Consider the following 6,268-nt stretch of genomic DNA (forward strand, 5'->3'; position numbering starts at 1 on the left):
GTTCCAGCGTGTCTGTGAGGTCTTGGAAACAGCTTGCCATCTGCCGGTCCAGGTCCTGCAATAAGGCAAATAGTAGCTCATGACCTTCCTCCATATTACAGAAAGCTCTAGGTCCCGTGTGGTAGAGTATCAAAACGAGAGTCGGAAGTAGGGAGGGTGCGCCTAGATAACTCACCGCCCGTGGCGTGGCGTTTTCATCCAGAAGGAACCGATATTCTTAAAGTTAGTTACCCAATATGACTCAGGCAGGATGTCCTTCGGTTAAAGACTAGATAGCAGCTAATCTTGTGCGAAAGTAGTTTAATCTTTTGCTGAAAATATATACTTCTTTTAGTTTAGGCCTAGGAGCTCTAGAGAAGTGCGTCTAGTAGCCCCAGCTGTTAGCTCCGCCCCCCAGAGCATACACTTTTAAACAACATTCCAATTTACTTTTATTATTTAATTTGCTTTCTTCCTTGTTATCCTTTGCTAAATAGTGTATCTAGGTAAGCTCAGGAGCAGCAAAGAACCTGGGTTCTAGCTGTTGATTGGTGGCTGCATAAATATATATATATATACTGATTGACATTGGCTCACCCATGTGTTGAGTTAGAAACCAGTAGTGCATTGCTGCTCCTTCAACAAATGATACCAACAAATTTGATAATAGAAGTAAACTGGAAAGTTGTTTAAAATTGTATGTTTTACCTAAATCATGAAATAAAATTTGGGGTTTCATGTCCCTTTAAGTGAGCCCACAGTAGTATATGCTTCATGTCCCTTTAAGTGAGCACACTGTAGTATATGCTATTTTTGCATGTCCTGGCCACTATTTTTCTGTTGCAATAAAAATGAAATATTTTTGGATTTTGAGATGGCTGTTGACTCAGATTGAATTTAAATATTTAGATGAACCCAAGCGTAGTATTTCACTGCGGCAATATGTTTTGCACAAAACAAAAGCGAGCATTTAATTAAAAAGAGATAAAAATGATTTCAATGCAGTAATGCAAGCTCTGATTTTTTTTTGTTTAGGAACAATCAAAAACAAAAAGTTCATTCAAACTTCATGTAGTCTTTAGAATAGATGTACTGTTGCATACGTGCGTTTGCTTCATTTGAAGAATATGTCATAAATGGAGTGAAATAGCTCAATTATAGAGGTACTGTAAGGATTCTGAATTGCAGGAACCAGGCAGACAGCCAAAAAGGCAAATTACTCATTGATGGAAACCTGCGTCTGAGAAATGCTTTGTGCACTAATGCCAGGTGCAATGTATGTGCAAAGCCTACTTGCTGGTACATAACTAGACTGGGAATGAATCTCTGGAGGCTTTTGAAGTGTGATACAGTTTGAAGAACAAAATATTTATTAGAAGAAAAAAAATGAAGAGATTCAGTAAACTCTAAAATAGAAAGAAGTGTTTTATTGAGCAATTTTGAATAAAAGGGCTTTGAAACATTCATTGAGCCACCTTCGGGAGAGACAGCAACTGGAATAACATTTAATTGGCTTTTCTATTTTTAAAGATGAAGGACAGTGGAAGTATTGATGGCTCTTTAGTGTGCTACACCACCCCCAATCATTATGGTAGTCTGCTTCAACCATCAAAAGCCCTACATTTAAAACCAGCCAGAAATCTGAATGACTACTGCTGCTGCCAAATATAACTCAGTCCTCACTCAGAGACAATGTTACCCAGGGCCAGACTGGGAATAAAAAGCAGTCCTGGAACAATTTAAAGACCAACCCTTTATTTTTTCGAATTCATATATAAATACTGTATATATTAATAAATCAAGAGTGGTCAAATTAAAAGGTTTAACAATCTGGACACAATAAATTTGAGTGGCCCATGCATTTGATGTTTACAAAAACATTGAAGCAATTAATAAATGAAGGCTGCTGAAAATGAAATTTCAAGAAAAGTTATAGCTTATACAACTCCAGAATCTTGTTGAAGATACAATTGGATCCATTGCAAAATCCACCCCTTAATCTTACTATAACAATAAACATAATTATCCAGTATCTGCTTCATAAATCAAGATTATCTCAAGATTATCATTTATGATAATGACTTAAAAATGAATAACTAATATATATATATATACTGTATATATATATATATATATATATATATATATATACATATATATAAAAATATATATAAATAATTTATAAAATATTTTACCAGAAAGAATACATTGAGATTTTTCTCGTTTTCAAGTATGTCCTGGGTCCACAAAACATTGCATTGTTACAATAGGGTACAATAAAAATACAGAAACAATAATAATACACAATATATGCAAAATTTAACATAGAACAGGTAGGAAATATTTAATCAAGCATGTCAGGTGCATTCTGTTTTGAGATATGTAGAGAGGGATCTCTTAAAGGATATTAGGCTTGGGGAAGGTTTGAAAGTGTGCGGGAGTTCGTTCCATAATTGTGGTGCTCTGTAGGAGTAGTGTGATCAGTCCACGGGTCATCATTACTTCTGGGATATTACTCCTCCCCAACAGGAAGTGCAAGAGGATTCACCCAGCAGAGCTGCATATAGCTCCTCCCCTCTACGTCACTCCCAGTCATTCGACCAAGGACCAACGAGAAAGGAAAAGCCAAGGGTGAAGTGGTGACTGGAGTATAAATTAAAAAATATTTACCTGCCTTAAAAACAGGGCGGGCCGTGGACTGATCACACTACAGAAGAAAGGAATTTATCAGGTAAGCATAAATTATGTTTTCTTCTGTTAAGTGTGATCAGTCCACGGGTCATCATTACTTCTGGGATACCAATACCAAAGCAAAAGTACACGGATGACGGGAGGGATAGGCAGGCTCTTTATACAGAAGGAACCACTGCCTGAAGAACCTTTCTCCAAAAAATAGCCTCCGATGAAGCAAAAGTGTCAAATTTGTAAAATTTGGAAAAAGTATGAAGCGAAGACCAAGTTGCAGCCTTGCAAATCTGTTCAACAGAGGCCTCATTCTTGAAGGCCCAAGTGGAAGCCACAGCTCTAGTAGAATGAGCTGTAATTCTTTCAGGAGGCTGCTGTCCAGCAGTCTCATAAGCTAAACGAATTATGCTACGAAGCCAAAAAGAAAGAGAGGTAGCGGAAGCTTTTTGACCTCTCCTCTGCCCAGAGTAAATGACAAACAGAGAAGACGTTTGTCGAAATTCCTTAGTTGCCTGTAAGTAAAATTTTAGAGCACGGACTACATCCAGGTTGTGCAGTAGACGTTCCTTCTTTGAAGAAGGATTTGGGCATAAAGAAGGAACAACAATCTCTTGATTGATATTCCTGTTAGTAACTACCTTAGGTAAGAACCCAGGTTTAGTACGCAGGACTACCTTATCCGAATGAAAAATCAAATAAGGAGAATCACAATGTAAGGCTGATAATTCAGAGACTCTTCGAGCCGAGGAAATAGCCATTAAAAATAGAACTTTCCAAGATAACAACTTTATATCAATGGAATGAAGGGGTTCAAACGGAACACCCTGTAAAACATTAAGAACAAGGTTTAAACTCCATGGTGGAGCAACAGTTTTAAACACAGGCTTAATCCTGGCCAAAGCCTGACAAAAAGCCTGGACATCAGGAACTTCTGACAGACGTTTGTGTAACAGAATGGACAGAGCTGAGATCTGTCCCTTTAATGAACTAGCAGATAAACCCTTTTCTAAACCTTCTTGTAGAAAAGACAATATCCTAGGAATCCTAACCTTACTCCAAGAGTAACCTTTGGATTCACACCAATATAGGTATTTACGCCATATCTTATGGTAAATCTTTCTGGTAACAGGTTTCCTAGCCTGTATTAAGGTATCAATAACTGACTCAGAAAACCCACGTCTTGATAAAATCAAGCGTTCAATTTCCAAGCAGTCAGCTTCAGAGAAGTTAGATTTTGATGTTTGAAGGGACCCTGTATCAGAAGGTCCTGTTTCAGAGGTAGAGACCAAGGTGGACAGGATGACATGTCCACCAGGTCTGCATACCAAGTCCTGCGTGGCCACGCAGGTGCTATTAGAATCACTGATGCTCTCTCTTGTTTGATTCTGGCAATCAATCGAGGAAGTAACGGGAAGGGTGGAAACACGTAAGCCATCCTGAAGTCCCAAGGTGCTGTCAGAGCATCTATCAGGACTGCTCCTGGATCCCTGGATCTGGACCCGTAACGAGGAAGCTTGGCGTTCTGTCGAGACGCCATGAGATCTATCTCTGGTTTGCCCCAACGTCGAAGTATTTGGGCAAAGACCTCCGGATGAAGTTCCCACTCCCCCGGATGAAAAGTCTGACGACTTAAGAAATCCGCCTCCCAGTTCTCCACTCCCGGGATGTGGATTGCTGACAGGTGGCAAGAGTGAGACTCTGCCCAGCGAATTATCTTTGATACTTCCATCATAGCTAGGGAGCTTCTTGTCCCTCCCTGATGGTTGATGTAAGCTACAGTCGTGATGTTGTCCGACTGAAACCTGATGAACCCCCGAGTTGTCAACTGGGGCCAAGCCAGGAGGGCATTGAGAACTGCTCTCAATTCCAGAATGTTTATTGGCAGGAGACTCTCCTCCTGACTCCATTGTCCCTGAGCCTTCAGAGAATTCCAGACGGCACCCCAACCTAGAAGGCTGGCGTCTGTTGTTACAAGTGTCCAGTCTGGTCTGCTGAATGGCATCCCCCTGGACAGATGTGGCCGAGAAAGCCACCATAGAAGAGAATTTCTGGTCTCTTGATCCAGATTCAGAGAAGGGGATAAGTCTGAGTAATCCCCATTCCACTGACTTAGCATGCACAGTTGCAGTGGTCTGAGGTGTAAGCGTGCAAAGGGTACTATGTCCATTGCCGCTACCATTAAGCCGATTACCTCCATGCATTGAGCCACTGACGGGTGTTGAATGGAATGAAGGGTGCGGCAAGCACTTTGAAGTCTTGTTAGCCTGTCCTCTGTCAGGTAAATCTTCATTTCTACAGAATCTATAAGAGTCCCCAGGAAGGGAACTCTTGTGAGTGGAACGAGTGAACTTTTCTTTTCGTTCACCTTCCATCCATGTGACCTTAGAAATGCCAGCACTAACTCTGTATGAGACTTGGCAGTTTGAAAGCTTGAAGCTTGTATCAGAATGTCGTCTAGGTATGGAGCTACAGAGATTCCCCGCGGTCTTAGTACCGCCAGAAGAGCACCCAGAACCTTTGTGAAGATTCTTGGAGCTGTAGCCAATCCGAATGGAAGAGCCACAAACTGGTAATGCCTGTCTAGGAAGGCAAACCTTAGGTACCGATAATGATCTTTGTGAATCGGTATGTGAAGGTAAGCATCTTTTAAATCTACAGTGGTCATGTACTGACCCTCTTGGATCATAGGTAAAATTGTCCGAATAGTCTCCATCTTGAACGATGGAACTCTTAGGAATTTGTTTAGGATCTTTAAGTCCAGGATTGGTCTGAAAGTTCCCTCTTTTTTGGGAACCACAAACAGATTTGAGTAAAACCCCTGTCCCTGTTCCGATCGTGGAACTGGATGGATTACTCCCATTAACAAGAGCTCTTGTACGCAGCGTAGAAACGCCTCTTTCTTTGTCTGGATTGTTGACAATCTTGACAGATGAAATCTCTCTCTTGGAGGAGAGTATTTGAAGTCCAGAAGGTATCCCTGAGATATTATCTCTAGCGCCCAGGGATCCTGAACATCTCTTGCCCAAGCCTGGGCGAAGAGAGAAAGTCTGCCCCCCACTAGATCCGATCCCGGATCGGGGGCCCTCAATTCATGCTGTTTTAGGGGCAGCAGCAGGTTTCCTAGTCTGCTTGCCCTTGTTCCAGGACTGGTTAGGTTTCCAGCCTTGTCTGTAGCGAGCAACAGCTCCTTCCTGTTTTGGTGCAGAGGAAGTTGATGCTGCTCCTGCTTTGAAATTACGAAAGGAACGAAAATTAGACTGTCTAGTCTTGGCTTTGGCTTTGTCCTGAGGCAGGGCATGGCCTTTACCTCCTGTAATGTCAGCGATAATCTCTTTCAACCCGGGCCCGAATAAGGTCTGCCCTTTGAAAGGTATATAAAGCAATTTAGACTTAGAAGTAACATCAGCTGACCAGGATTTTAGCCACAGCGCCCTGCGTGCCTGAATGGCGAATCCTGAATTCTTTGCCGTAAGTTTAGTAAGATGTACTACGGCCTCCGAAATGAATGAATTAGCTAGTTTAAGGACTCTAAGCCTGTCCGTAATGTCGTCCAGAGTAGCTGAACCAATGTTCTCTTCCAGAGACTCAATCCAGAATGCCGCTG

Source organism: Bombina bombina, chromosome 7 (assembly GCF_027579735.1).
Source record: "Bombina bombina isolate aBomBom1 chromosome 7, aBomBom1.pri, whole genome shotgun sequence".
Taxonomy (NCBI): Eukaryota; Metazoa; Chordata; class Amphibia; order Anura; family Bombinatoridae; genus Bombina; species Bombina bombina.